The sequence below is a fragment of the Aotus nancymaae genome, unplaced genomic scaffold (genome assembly GCF_030222135.1).
Source record: "Aotus nancymaae isolate 86718 unplaced genomic scaffold, 86718_ANA_hifiasm-v0.15.2.pri h1tg000057l, whole genome shotgun sequence".
NCBI lineage: Eukaryota > Metazoa > Chordata > Mammalia > Primates > Aotidae > Aotus > Aotus nancymaae.
The window spans coordinates 65,344,378-65,359,645 of NW_026988471.1; the positions used below are offsets into that span (position 1 = coordinate 65,344,378).

At 41.5% G+C, this 15,268-nt stretch overlaps 1 protein-coding gene across 2 annotated transcripts in view; it reads left to right on the forward strand.

Annotated features, from left to right (window-relative positions):
• The window catches only part of MEIS1 (Meis homeobox 1), a 139,511-nt gene that overhangs the window by 55,623 nt on the left and 68,620 nt on the right, over positions 1-15,268 (forward strand). The window lies entirely within an intron of this gene.

Below are 15,268 nucleotides of genomic sequence, written 5' to 3' on the forward strand. Positions count from 1 at the left end.
AAGCAAAATAGCACTGTTAGTCCATATCGGGGCTTTGCACATGCTCACAAGTCAACTTTGGCAGGAAACTAGCAAAGGTCTGTTCCCTACCATTTGCCTTGCATCTTTATCTCTCCGGTTCATTGTTTGCCACTGAGTACTTAAACCTCAACTTCCCAAGTAAAAGCTTCCTGTTGCTTGCTTTTAAATATAGTTTTGTTACAACAACAAGAAAAAAAATGAAGAAATGTATTAAGGAAGCGAACCGATGGGGGGAAAGAAAGGGGATAAAACAGTCCTAGTCCAATGCAACTGCAAACCTTCAGGGCCCAAAGACACACACTGCGGGGTGCTCTTGATGCAATAAGAGTCCCCTTTTAGGTATAAACCTATAGGAACCATCTCTATGCCTCCACAATAGGTCAAAAGTGATGCAGAACGATGAAAATGCCCAGTGTTTCTCACATCGCCCCTTTGGCTGTATTTGGTTTCACTTAGTTTTCACTTTTCACTGTTGTCTGAGGATGAAATTTTCTACCCTTTCAATTGCAGGCTAAAGGAGATCCCATTCTTTATTAATTGTGCTCTTGTTTCAAGATCCCTTAATGTCAGTATATCTGAAAAATGCCGTCCATTCCTATAGAAAATATGGTTCTTATTCCACCTTAATGGGTGGGGGGTACTCTGATACTTCCTGCAATTTCAGAGGAAAGTGCAGCAGTTTTCTCAGGCCTTGGATATAAACAATATTGTTTACGCTGTTTCCACTTTCCTAGTCCTCTGTTTGTGCAGGCCCTAAAACAAGTGGGTCTGTTTTGCATTTAAAAAAATTAGTGTATGTTTTCAGAATCAATCTATCCAGTGAGACCAAGAAATGCCATAAGAACGTATGGGTGGAGGTTAGCAAATTCTGGCTTTCAAAACTGACTTGACAGCCATTTAAAATGCTGGCTCTACATTCACAGACTGTGTGGGGCTTCATACACTCCCTTAATTCCACGATGGAAGCAGTTGATTTGGGTCCGTCTCCTCTACTCATCACATGATATAAAGACAGCTGCACCCAGAAAATTATTAGCACCGCCCAGATAATTCTTTTCACAGGGAACTTCTGTTGTGCTAAAATACGTACAGCATAGTGAAAGTACAGTTTATTGTAGTTATTTAATAATTAATCTGTTATCAATCACTAGTAGTACAGAGAATTAAAATTTAAGGAACAGTAGCTAATGAAAACAGGAAAAGTGTGAGCATTCACTTGTGTGCGTGTGTGTCTGGTGTGTGTGTGTGTGTCTGCATGGGGGTGTGGGTGTGAGGGAAGAATTCCTGGTGGAGGGCAGCTAGATGGGGATCCTCTATCACATGCATACTGGGGAGGCTTCATGAACACCCTTGCAGTCCTACAAGAACAGATGAGACAGACAGCTGACCAGGCAACCATCAACCTTTCCATCTGTGTGAACTGTCATTGTGCTAATAGACACAACTCCACATGCTCTGTGGAAGTCAGAAAATAGAATGTGCCTGCAGATTGTTTCGGCTTGTGAGTACAGGATGCAAACCTCCTTGGCAGGTTGCTAGAGTGGGACTCTGGGTGGATGCTGAGGTCTCAAGTCTCAGTTCAGCTTGGTATGCTGCATTGAACGCAGCACACACATGGTCGATAACTCTTTCACTTGGATACCCTCTCCACCCGCATTTGAGAAACTGCCTCCTGGGCAACTAAGCTAAGAAAGCTGTTGCTCTCATCTGGCTGGTTTCAGAAGGAGAAGGATGTCAGGAGAATGCAAAAGCTTGTTTCTTTGTGCAAATCTTCAGCTGATTCTGAGTTGAGTATTCTGAGATCCCCAACTTGTTCTTTCTTGGAGATTCATACAGCAGAGGCCCCTGAAAGGTCCTTGGTTGTTTGTGCAGATCTGGCTGTTCCATTCTGATGTGCAGGCGTTTCACATAGGTGCTAGGAAAAAGTGTGGTTACATAGTGGCTATGGGTCATTTGGAATAAATCAGTTGGACAACTCTTTGTTGTTGTTGTTTTATTCAGGAGACTGGAAGTTTGTCTTATTGCTTTAATGAGAGTTGCATCTTCTTAGTTATGCTGTTGAATACATTTGGGGCCTGTTACCGCACCCTTACTTTTAGATAAATTGTGGTACCCATGCCCATGCAGGTAGACCTCCAACCTTCACCTCACTCAGGTGGCCTTTAAATTTAGGCGGTGGACTTTGAGACCATGTTGCTTGGCAACAAATAACATATAGCAAAAACAAACACATAAAGATATGACCCATGATATTTAAACTTTAAATTCTATAACACTAGTTTGCTTAAGATATCAGCTGCTATACCGTAAAGCTTTTAAGGCAGCTGTGATTTGCAGAAATGCTGGCATTTACTTTTCCATAGTGTTATCTTGAAGGCATAAATTGGAACTAAATCTGGGTTCAAGCCCCTTCTCATCTCCCTGGCACTCTCCTAGTAATATAGTTAACATTTGGGCAAGGACGCATATTATGATTCTATCTATAGTTATTTACCTTCTCTCAGTTTAACATGAAGCCTTGCTGGCTTCCTAACTAGAATATTTATACATTGTTTTTAGTTGTATATTGGACCCTGAGTTGCCTTAAGGACTGAGGAATTTAAGACTCATTAATATTGTTATTAGTGCTATTTCCTTATAAATGAATTCTCCCTTTCAACTAACTATATCTTTGGAAAATGATCTTGGTTTTCTTCCACCATCATATCAATAATAATAAAGTTAGCTAAGAAGTTGTAATTACTCTTCCCATATTCTCTGTGGTGTGGTTAAATAGAATATCCACTTATTATGATGTTAATCTCCATTCATTACAAATGAGCAGGAACAAAATATTCCTACTGGTCTGAATCTACCTTTTGCTGCACATTATGGCTCCCCTATAAGTAAACCACACAGTCTACTATCGCATGCTCTCTAATGTACTTCCTAATAAACAGAGCCAGCTAAAAAAGAAAAATCATGTTATTCATTACATGTAAAATGATCATTTGAACTGCTTTTACTCTGAGTGACCCATACATCACTTAATCAGACCCATTTAAACAGAAAGAGAGAATATGAGAATTGAATGATCTGTCCATATTTCATTTGGTGGCAATATGGATAAAATTTACTTTAAGAATGATTCCTTAGCCGTCTAATTGTTTCCTGAAAAAAAGTCTTATCTTCAGCCTGTATAGGTGGTGATGTGATAGTCTATATAGAAACATAAGTTTTTTTTTTTTTTGAGTTGGAGTCTCACTCTGTTGCCCAGACTGGAATGCAGTGGCGTGATCTCAGCTCACTGCAACCTCTGCCTCCTGGGTTCAAGTGATTCTCCTGCCTCAGACTCCTGAGTAGCTAATTTTTTTGTATTTTTAGTAGAGACGGGGTTTCACTGTGTTAGCCAGGATGGTCTCAATCTCCTGACCTCATGATCCAACCACCTCGGCCTCCCAAAGTGCTGGGATTACAGGTATAAGCCACTGAGGCTGGCCCTATAGAAATATAAGTGTAACCTGACTAGTGAAGATCACACTTCATTAGTTCACTTGTAAAGAGTGGCATGGTCTCAAAGGTGTTCTCAGCCTTCCCGCTTCTTTCAGTCAGTTGAATCAACAAATCGATCACTTGCTCCATATGTAGTAGCTCTCCCCATGTAGAAATGAAGATTTAGCAAACCTCTGGGATGCAAGACCAAATTATTTAAGTTTTCTTATAATTAATTCTGTCTAGTCTGCATATATGGAAAAACTCAGGGTAAGACATTTAACTATTTTTCTGTAGAGAAACAAAAGCTGTAAAGGCAAAGGTATTTTTCTACTGCCTCCCCTCCTCACAAACCACTGTATTACTCTAAATAAATTTATTATTTCAATCTGCTATTCATCCAACAAACTCCAACTACCTACTAGTACCAGGCCCTGAGGAAATACAATGCTGAACAAGACTCATTTACTATGCTCAAAGAGCTGATAGTCTAGGAGGAATGCTGCATATAAACAGGCCGTGTAAAGGTGGTGTAATATCAGCTATAATTTGCACATGGAAAATGCACCTACCCCTGTATTGGAGGATCCTGGAGGAAGTTCTCCCATAGTCAGGGACAGTTTTACAGTACTTAATGTTTTCCCAAGAACTTTCACATATATAATCTCACTTGTCCCTCATAACACCCCTTTGAATTTGCCAGTTCCTTATCACCATCATCTCTTTGTGGATGGAAGAAGGGAGGCTCAGCAAATTGAGTCACTTCATGAAGAGTACACAGACTGACCTGAGACTGAGGTCCCAGGTTCTGACTCTAAGGTTAGTCATGAATGCATATGTTTGGGGAAGTAGGGGAACTTGGAAAGATGAGAAATAGTGGCCTGGTGCTGCAAAATCACTATTTGACCATCTGGGAATTTGCCCCGGTTCACTGTCAGGTTTCAGAAGACATGGAACAATCATTTCACATTCACATAGCCTAAACACAGCTTCAAAATGCCCAGTTTCCCTCCCCCGACCTTTTTTATTTTAACTAAGGAAAAGAAGTGAGTCTAGAAGACAGGCAATTAGCATGATCACTCAGCAGCCACTTTTTATAATTTTGATTTTCATTCAAACTAGTCACATTTTATACTATGAAAGTTTTTAGGCTTTTCTGCAGGAGATCTTCTTTCTCACACCGTGATTCTTAAAAGGTACAGATTTTTTTTACCTATCATATTTATGTCTTTTGACAAGAGAGAAGACGGACAACCAGCTTTGGGTTTGCAGTGACTCATCATCCACTTTTTCAGTCTTTTTGCTCGGATTAGATTGTGCTAGCACTTGCTGTTTCCTTAAGCTATCTCCATGACAAGAGAGGGAAGTTATTGCCCCAAATATAACAGAGATGCCTGACTTATGGAGAGTTACTTTAGAGATGTTTCTGGAAGAAAAAATTCTTTGGTTATAAATGAGAAATAAAGGGGACGGTTGTGTTTCCCACACCATCTTTTGGTATCTAGCATGTAAATTATACTCTCACAGACCACCTGGATCTGAATGGCTGTGATTTGGGGCCATTTCCCAGTTTTGCATGGCAGATGAGAAATGCTGAGGCTTAGAAGATGTGCTAGAACCTCAGCAACACAGAGTCACTGGGCAGCAAGAGGCTGAGATAGGGCAGAAACACGCCCACAGTTAAGAGCAATGAGGGTTTGGAGCACCTAATCTGGATCTAGAAATTGGCCGCTGTGCAGGCAGCTGGGTGGTTCCAGATCTAGCGTCCAAAGTGTGTAGCAAGTTCAGGCCTGGGCATTTTGGCATAGCCCGTCTGATAGGTGGGGCCAGCAACAAGGAATTCTAGGCCACAGGCCAATTCAGAAGTCAGGCAGGCCTGCGATTGGCATTTGGAGATCTGTTTGGGAAGGAGAGGATCATCCCTCCAGCTGGCAGTATAGGGGAGCAGTATTCAGTTTTGGGGAAAGAAGGGGCTGGACCAGGGAAGGAGAAGAGACATTCCCAGCCAGCTGATGTTTGGAGACAAGACTAGATTCAGAAGACCACCAAGAGCAGAGAAGGAAACAATTCCTTGGTTTCTGTGGCTTCCTTCTCACCCCAGATAGTTTTCAGGTTAGCACACTTGTGAGATCATCACTGAAAATCTCTCTCCTGTGTGTGGAAGGCAGTGTGTGAGTGTTCTTCCCTCCAGGCTGGTGTTTCAGAAGGCAGCCTTGTTTGTGTTTCTGTATGCCTCCTGCAGGGGAGACTTGCCTTTCTTTGAGACATAAATGGTGAGTGAAAAATAACTCTCCTGTGAGGTTGGTCTCTTTTTTGCTCCTCTGGTCGAGCAACCTGACCAGGCCTGGTCAGTGCGAATTGCCCAATTTCATAGCATGCACGGGGGTCTCAGGAGAGGGCACTTGTCTCCTAACTTTTCTATTAGCAGAACTTCAGATTCCTGACATGGAGTGATACTTGAAAACCGTTTGTGTGATGCTGGAAAATGTTTGCTTTGTCCTTGATGTCCTAGGCACGGGCATTTTTGTCATTTGTGTGATGCTGGAAAATGTTTCCTTTGTCCTTGATGTCCTAGGCACGGGCATTTTTGTCATTTCCTAGGGGACTACTCATAGGCTCTGAAAGCAGGAAGGGGCTTCTTTTGGGCCATGCCCCAGCTAAGAGAGGATTCCCCTCTGCATTTGGATAGCTGGTTGCTCATGTTCCACCCCTTACATTAAGTTTTTCTATGATTTTCTCCTTTTTGTTTTGGAGGCACATTCGGGAAAGTTCCCTCGTTTTTTTTTTTTTTTTTTTTTTTCAATGTGGCTATTTTTGACTTTACAAAGCACTGGGGCTGGCATCCTCCCATTCTTGTAACTTTCTCTGGATCCGTAAACACTTGGCATTAGTTTTCTTCCTTGTGCATTTCAGGGGTGGTTTTTATATTTAACTTTGACTAAGATGCACTTACATGCTACTCTGAGATTACATGCTTCTGTGTCTCTTTTTTCTTTACCTTCAGTAAAAAAGATATGATTCAGGGAAGGTTTACAAACCCACTTTACAGGTCAGACGTGTGGCTGTGGGGAGAATACCAGCAATAAGAAGGGACTGTTTCTACCCTCGGATACCTTTCTAGAGGGTAAAGAAATGTGCCTTCATTATTATCATTAACTCTAATGGAATAAATGGAAAGGATAGTTGTAGAGTGATTAGGAGTTTAGCCTCAAGTCAGATCTGGGTTGAATCCATAAGGATTTGCATTCCTTATCTGTATAGCAGCCTATTTCCTTATCTGTGCATTAGGGATATTTAAAGGATTAAATGAGATAATTCAGAAAAGCAAGAGTTTCTATTATTCTTACTGTCTAGAGAAGAGATAGAAAGTTAGCCCTGTTTTTCTATAGTGTATCTCACTTTTCCTGGGTCTGAAAGATACTTTCTTAAATGATACAACTTTTTTTCCATATCAGTAAAACAAAAATCTTTGCTCTTAAAAACTGCTGCAGAGGCTTGGCATGGTGGCTCAGGCCTGTAATTCCAGCACTTCAGAGGTAGAGACAAGAGACTCACTTAAGCCCAGGGGTTCAAGAGTGAGACTCCATCTCTAAAATAAGATGAATAAAATAAAAAAATTAAAACTGCTGCTGGGCACGGTGGCTCATGCCTGTAATCCCAGCACTTTGGGAGGCTGAGGCGGGCGCATCATGAGGTCAGGAGATTGAGACCATCCTGGCTAACACAGTGAAACCCTGTCTCTACTAAAGGTCCCAGCTACTTGGGAGGCTGAGGCAGGAGAGTTGCTTGAAGCTGGGAGGCTGAGGTCGCAGTTAGCTGAGATCGCGCCATTGTACTCCAGCCTGGGCAACAGAGTGAGACTCCGTCTCAAAAAACAAACCAGAAAAACCAACCAACCAACCAAACAAACAAACAAAAAACTGCTGCAGCAGAAATATTATTTAGAAGGCAGAGGGAGAGTTACCATAAATTAACCTATTTTGTGTGGGAAATTCAAACTTGTATTAAGTAGGCCAAGTGCGGTGACTCACACCTGTAATCCCAGCACTTTGGGAGAACAAGGCATTCGAGACCATCTTGGCCAACATGATGAAACCCCGTCTCTACTAAAAATACCAAAAATTAGCTGGGTGTGGTGGTGCATGCCTGTAGTTCCAGCTCCTTGGGAGGCTGAGGCAGGAGGATTACTTGAACCTGGGAGGCAGAGGTTGCAGTGAGCTGAGATTGCGCCATTGCATGCCAGCCTGGCGACAGGGCGAGACTCCCTCTTAAGAAGGAAGGAAGGAAGGAAAGAAAAGAAAAGAAACCTTGTATTAGTAAAAATTGCTTTCCAATGTATCCTTATCCATCAACTGGCTGCCAGCTTAATGTGATGGCACTATTTAGGCAGCACTGCCACCCATTGTCACTCTGAAGCACACTTGCAAAGTTCCAAGTCACTTTAAAGCTTTTATTGGGGGAGGGGGGATAAAAACAAAAGAAAACAGTAGAAAAGAAAAAAAACGGCATTCCATGATAGGAGAATGGGTGTAGATATTTTGGAAAAGTTAGACTCCTAGGAATGGGAATGGGATGGGGAGAGATGACAAGAGTAGCAATGGTCGTTTTGGAGCTTTGAGTGGGGGATTCAGATTAATCCTCCTCTGTTCAAATGGTGTACTCACTAGCAAAGAAAACACAAGAATCCAGGCACAGTTTCTCACGCCTGTAATCCCAACACTTTGGGGGGCCAAGGCAACTGGATCACCTGAGGTTGTGAGTTCAAGACCAGCCTGACCAACATGGAGAAACCCCATCTTTACTAAAAATACAAAAAAATTAGCTGGGCATGTAGCAAATGTCTGTAATCCCAGCTACTTGGGAGGCTGAGGTGGGAGAAGCACTTCAACCCATGAGGTGGAGGTTGCAGTGAGCCGAGATCTCGCCATTGCACTCAAGCCTGGGCAACAGGGGAGAAACTCTGTCTCAAAAAAAGAAAGAAAAAGACAAAAGAAACACAAGAACTTGCATTCACTGAGCTAAGCCACTCCTGCCAGACAGTGTGAAACATTTTTATATAGCTGATTTTATTTCATCTCCCCAACAACTGTAAGGTGTAGGTACTATTACTAGGTTCATTGTTTCCAGAGGGGTGAAACGGGGCTTTGGAGAGGTTAAATAACTTGCCCAGGGTCACACAGCTATTAAGTGGTAAAGCTGCGATTTACATGAACCCAGACAAAGAACCCAAGAAGCTAAGCTATTCTCTTATAATACCTCCAAAGTAGGAGGCTAGAAGTGAGGTATTGCACAGGTTGAGGAGGTAAAGGGGAGAGAGGCCTGCAGTGCTAACAGGGGGAGCTGTGATTCATCTTGGCTTGTTCTGATAGGTCAGTTTGTCTTGGAGATATCCATGGGGTCATCTACTAAAAATGGGGCTCAGAGTAGCCTTGTCCCATTCTTGTCCAGTGGGCGCAGCTACAGTCTTCCTTGCCTGGAGTGACTGGAGGCTGTCCCCACGTCGCACTTCAGTGAGGTATTCATGTGCACCCAACACACTTTCTAACTTTATTTGCCCCAAGGGGAAGATTCTCCAGAACCTTGTTAAGATGCACAGTGTGGTCCTTGGACCGCCAGTGCAGCCTCGGCAGTCTCTGGGAGCTCGTTAGAAATGCAGAATCTTAAGCTCCTCCCCTACTGAATCTAAATCTGTGTTTTAACAAGATCCCAGCTGTTTTGTATCCACATGAAATTTTGAGCAGCACTGCTCTAGAAAGTTAGTTTTATCTTTACTGTGCCCACCAAAGTAATCAAACTTCATGAAGTGCAATTATTTTCAAAGGCAAGCCTGCGTCCCTAACTCACTGAGTGGCAGGTTTGAGTAGCACTACGAATTCACAAAAGAACTGTAGCCTCAGGAAATCAAAGGAGAGAAGGTCAGATGCAATCACTGATGCATGCTAGTAATTCTCAAACCTTTGTTTTGAGAAACTATTGGATTTTCAGATAGCTTTACAGTAAGAGAATAACAAGTCTTTATTTTTTTCATCCCAACTTCTTTCTTGCCCATTTTCCTTCTAACTATATTTACTATCTCTTCATTCTCCCCAAACGCTTGCTAATCCACATTTCACAGTCTACTCCCATTTCACTTTGTCTGCAAAGAAGTCTACTGGACAGGATAGTATCTCTTGTTTTCCCCCTTGACCTTTGGCATTTCCTCTCCCTCCAACTTCTTCCTGATCCTAGCTAAAATCGACTCTCATCCCTCATTCTCTATCATTAGGGCTCAGGTTGCCCTACCTGCACACACCTTTACCTTCCCCCACACCTCCTTACAGGCTGAAACAGAATAGAAAGGAATTAATGAGGGATGAGCAGGAGAGTGCCTTGAGAGAAGATTCCCAGGAAGCCAGGGGCAGCCAGACAGTGGACTGATTGTAACCCATGTAGCTGACTCAAAATGCTCATTGCTGTGGAGGCTCTGGTCTGTAGGATTACACAGACCAGCAAAGTAAGGGTACAGAGGTTAAAAAATAAAAAGTATCTACAGAATACAGACATGTTGGCTGGGCACAGTGGCTCACGCCTGTAATCCCAGCACTTTGGGAGGCTGAGGTGGGTGGATCACCTGAGGTCAAGTGTTCGAGACCAGCCTGGCCAACACGGTGAAATCTTGTCTCTACTAAAAATACAGAAATTAGCTGGGCATGGTGGCACGTGCCTGTAGTCTCAGCTACTTGGGAGGCTGAGGCAGGAGAATCACTTGAACCCAGGAGGCGGAGCTTATGGTGAGCTGAGATCACACCACTGCACTCCAACCTAGGCAACAGAGCGAGACTCCGTCTCAAAAAAAAAAAAAAAAAAAAAGACAAAGAGAGAACACAGACATGTTATTTATCCTGGTGTATCTGGTGTCAATCAGGAAAGATGTGGTCCAGATGAACAGAATTGTTTAGTGACAATTGTTTAAGGACATTCTTGATGAAAATGTTTCCACTCTACACATAACTCTCATATCTGATTAAAACACTTAAAAAAAACAAAGTCAGTGAACATATTAGTTTATGCATTGTGCTATATATTTCCTTGTTTATGCAACCTGTTAAGCATTTATATAACTTCTTTTTTCTATGCTAAAAGGGCCTTATGTGCAATCCCTGTTAGGTTCTTTTCTTTTGCCTCTTTATCATCTTATACTTTTACAAAACTCTCAGCCTACAAACCATGAGGCCAGAAGCTAGATGAGCAAACTTGAGAACCACACTTAATTAAATGTAACTGTTCTCTTATTGAGGGTCTTATGGTCAGTTCTCTGTAGAAATATATGAGCTTTACCATATATAATCTATGTTTGTAATCCATTGGTTCTCAAGCTTGGCTGTATGTTATAATCAACTTGGAGCTTTAAGAATCACTAATGCTGGCCGGGCGCGGTGGCTCAAGCCTGTAATCCCAGCACTTTGGGAGGCCGAGGCGGGTGGATCACGAGGTCAAGAGATCGAGACCATCCTGGTCAACATGGTGAAACCCCGTCTCTACTAATACAAAAAATTAGCTGGGCACGGTGGCGCGTGCCTGTAATCCCAGCTACTCAGGAGGCTGAGGCAAGAGAATTGCCTGAACCCAGGAGGCGGAGGTTGCGGTGAGCCGAGATCGCGCCATTGCACTCCAGCCTGGGTATCAAGAGCGAAACTCCGTCTCAAAAAAAAAAAAAAAAAAAAAAAAAAAAAAAAAAAAGAATCACTAATGCTGAAATCTTACCTCACCTGCCAAAATACTGATTTAATTGGTCTTGAGTGCCGTGTAGGCATCAGGATTTGTAAAAGCTAACACATGATTTAAATGTAGCCCATGTTGAGAAGCACTGCTTCTAATCTGGATGTCAGAAAGCTTTTTTATTTTTTAAATCCTACTTTTCAGGTGTATTTTATTTAATTGAGTTTGTTGAAGAAGTGACCTCAGATAAATAAATGCTATCTTGTTGTATAAAAGTGTTTGTATATGCATTCATATATAAATGTATAACAAATACATATGCAGAGTAATATAGAAGTTTAAAACTAAATTATATGGTGCGTGCCTGTAATCCCAGCTGCTCAGGAGGCTGAGGCAGGAGAATTGCCTGAACCCAGGAGGTGGAGGTTGCGGTGAGCCGAGATTGCGCCATTGCACTCCAGCCTGGGTAACAAGAGCGAAACTCCATCTCAAAAACAAACAAACAAAAAACTAAATTATATAGCAAGCTTTTGCAGGTATCACAAAAATAAATGTTGTCTTTGTGTGTATGTGTATGTGTGTGTCTGCCTGTCTGTGAGATCCTATATAGGACACTTTTTTTCCTAAAATGATCTATTTTTGTGGTTATGTAGAAGTTTATGACCATTCATTAATAGAGCATTTATATGTATTTTGGGGAGCATATTATGAGTAATAAACTAGCATTACTAAAATAACTTTAAAAAATAGGCAAGGTACTGCTTCCTAAAATTCTTTCTGAGCTGTTGATTCAAAATAAAAGTTTATGACTTTTGTACTGTTTTACCTTTGCACTTGCAAGTGTATTTTCTTTATTTCCTTAGAAAAAGATTGGGAGATTTCCATTTTGTTTTATCGATAATATAAATATATAGATTTCAGTAATATTTTGCAGTGTACTCACATCCCGAAATTTCTAAGACTCCATTAAAAAGTTATGCTGTTTTTGCAGGGATTTTTCATGACGTTTAGTTGCAAAAAAAAAATGCTGAATGGATGAAAAATGAGTAAAATCTTGTGTTTTTGGTTTTTTTCTCTTTCCTATTCATCATTGCTGTTTGTCCTCTGTGTAGGCAACTAATTTGCTGTTGTTCCCCTGAGGGGAATTCAAGTCAAAAAGTCATATTGAATTACTAGGAAAAGGTATTCCTATCTCAAAAGAACAAAGTAAAATGATTCAGGGACAAAATCTTGGAAAATTTATCCTATTTCTTGGTGTATATTGTATGTGTCTATGGTACATTATTTATATGAACCCTTACAAAATGAATCTTAAGTAAGCTATAAATCTGAACACTGACCAACTCCAACGAGCAATTCTTAATTTTTATGAATGTAGAAAGTCTGCTATCTTCCTTTAATCCCATCCAATACACATTCACATTCTGACAATTTTTTGTTCTTGTTGTTCTATGAAAACCTAGTAAATATTTTCATTCTGAGTCTCAGTTATTTGGTTTCTTTCCATGTTTTTCACCCAATTATGTTTTATACATTGTTTGTGTCAAAAGTGAAGACTCATGAAGTGATAGAAGCTTAATTGAATGAATTATTTATACTAAAGAAGTTATTCCAAATTTATTTCAACAGGGTGGAAATCTCTGACTTATAAATACTCAAATTATGAATGACCTAGATCTACATACAGATGTTCAGCCTAGATCTCTTACTTGTATCTCATTGTGTTACATCCACAGAACTCATTTACTGTCACAGCAGTTTCTGTGAAAAAACTTGGAGTGTTCAGAAACACATAGCTTCCCAAATCTAGGGAGGAGTAAATGGCAGGGATTGTGGGGAAACAGAGGGGAACAGCGGGTAGGGATGGCAGAATATAATGATCAGTTTGGAAACTGACCATGAACTCTTTTATAAGAATAGCATCTGTTGATTAAAAAAACAAACCCCAACAGGAGCTGCATGTTTTAAAAACCTTTACTTATTACTTTACCTAAAATTCTGCCATTTGAAGATTCACTCATTTGCAACAACGGATTTTTCAAAGGCGCCAACATTTCTGGGAAGATGACGAGGGCATCAGTCATTTTATCCCCATCCAAATTAGTTCTCTGGAATTGCTTTTACCTGAAGTCTAGCTTATATCAACAGGCCTGGAATGACAGACATTTTGATCGTTGGGAGATGATGAGGGTCAATAAAGATCAGGAGAAGAATGGGTCCAGGTGAGGTAACCACAGTGGGAGGCCACGAGCCTCTTCAAGGCACTGGAGCATGTGGAAACTCCAGGGGAGGGATGCTATGCAGTGGAAGAGAGATACGGAAAGGGAGATGCTCAGGGCAATTGCACATAGTTTAAAATTTTTCTAAACTGTCTCTGTGCAAAGGAATATGAGAAGCCATCTTCCCCCTTATTCTTATACTTTTTTCCTGCACCCAGGGCTCGGATATCAGTTAGAGCTTTATTCACTTAATAATTACTTTTACTGGCCAAGGCACGGTGGCTCAAGCCTGTAATCCCACCACTTTGGGAGGCCGAGGTGGGCGGATCACGATGGCAGGGGTTCGAGACCAGCATGACCAACATGGTGAAACCCTGTCTCTACTAAAAATACAAAAAAAAAAAAAAATTAGCTGGACATAGTGGCACATGCCTGAAATCCCAGCTACTCAGGAGGCTGAGGCAGGAGAATCACTTGAACCCAGAAAGCAGAGTTGCAGTGAGCTAAGATCGCACCACTGCCCTACAGCCTGGGTGGTGGAGCGAGACTGTCTCAAAAAAAAAAAAAATTACTTTTACTTTGCTGAGCTGGCTTTGGGACCTGACAGCATTCACAACTGACTTCTATGCAAAAATACATTTGAAATGTCCAAGAGGACACGTTATCGATTCACGTCAGAATGTAAGAATGTAATCTGTGCCTAAATTGGGGTCTACCTGAATGGACTCATTGCTTTTCCATTGTCCCCCCACTCTTTAATCTTCATTTGGAATCAGATTGAACTGGATTTGTTAGGTTGAACTAGAAAGAGACTGGGGAGTGAAGCATTGTTTGACAAAATTTACATCATATTAGGGCATGCCATGGAGAGGACACTCATGCCCCCATAAATACTCATGACTCACTGATAGGTTGTGACTCTCAGAACCCTAGGGATGAACACCTACAAGGCCCTGTGAGGCCCTTCTGCTACTTCTCCAGCCTCATCTTGTTCTGCTTTCCCAGGTTCCAGTTTCTTCAGCTACACAAGGCCTTGGTACATGCTGTTCCTTTGGCTGGGAATGCTCTCCTCTGCTCTTTCAGGCTGCCCACTACATGTAGCTGACTTTTCTCCACTCTAGGTTTCTGCTCAAGATCACTCCAGCCTAAGTCAAGTCCTTTTGTTTCACACACTCATAGATGTGTGCTTCTTTCCAATTAAGAGCTTCAGTTTGCAGTTGTACATTTATTACTGTAATTATTTTGTTTAACATTAGGGCCCTCTAACCAGAAAGCTTGATGGAAGCAAGCACTTTCTGATTTTGTTCACCATTTATGTCCCTAAGTCTTGGCCTAGTGTTTGGGACATCAATATGCTTAAATAAATGAAGCATATTAAATGAATGAAGGAATAACAAGAATGACTTTCTGCAAAAGATGTTTACATATATGGGACTTATTTTAAAATGCTACATTTTAACCTTTAGTGGAGGAAGGGGAGCAGTAAATTCATAGGAGGAAGTATTTTCTCTAGGCTCCCACTCTCCATTTCTTCCTTTAGGTTTCTGTGATGTCAGGAGTCCACTAAAGGGCAGAAAAAGGCTGTGAGCTCATTCCACACTGGTTACTATTAACAATTTCTTTCTTTTCTTTTCTTTCTTTTTTTTTTTTCTTGAGATGGAGTCTTTCCCTGTGGCCCAGGCTCATGTGCAGGGGTGCGATCTCGGCTCAACACAACCTCCGCCTCCCAGGTTCAAGCAATTCTCCTGCCTCAGCCTCCCAAATAGCTGGGATTACAGGGGCAAGCCACTGTGCCCAGTTAATTTTTGTAATTTTTTTAGTGGAGACAGGGCTTTGCTATGTTGGCTAGGCTGCTCTTG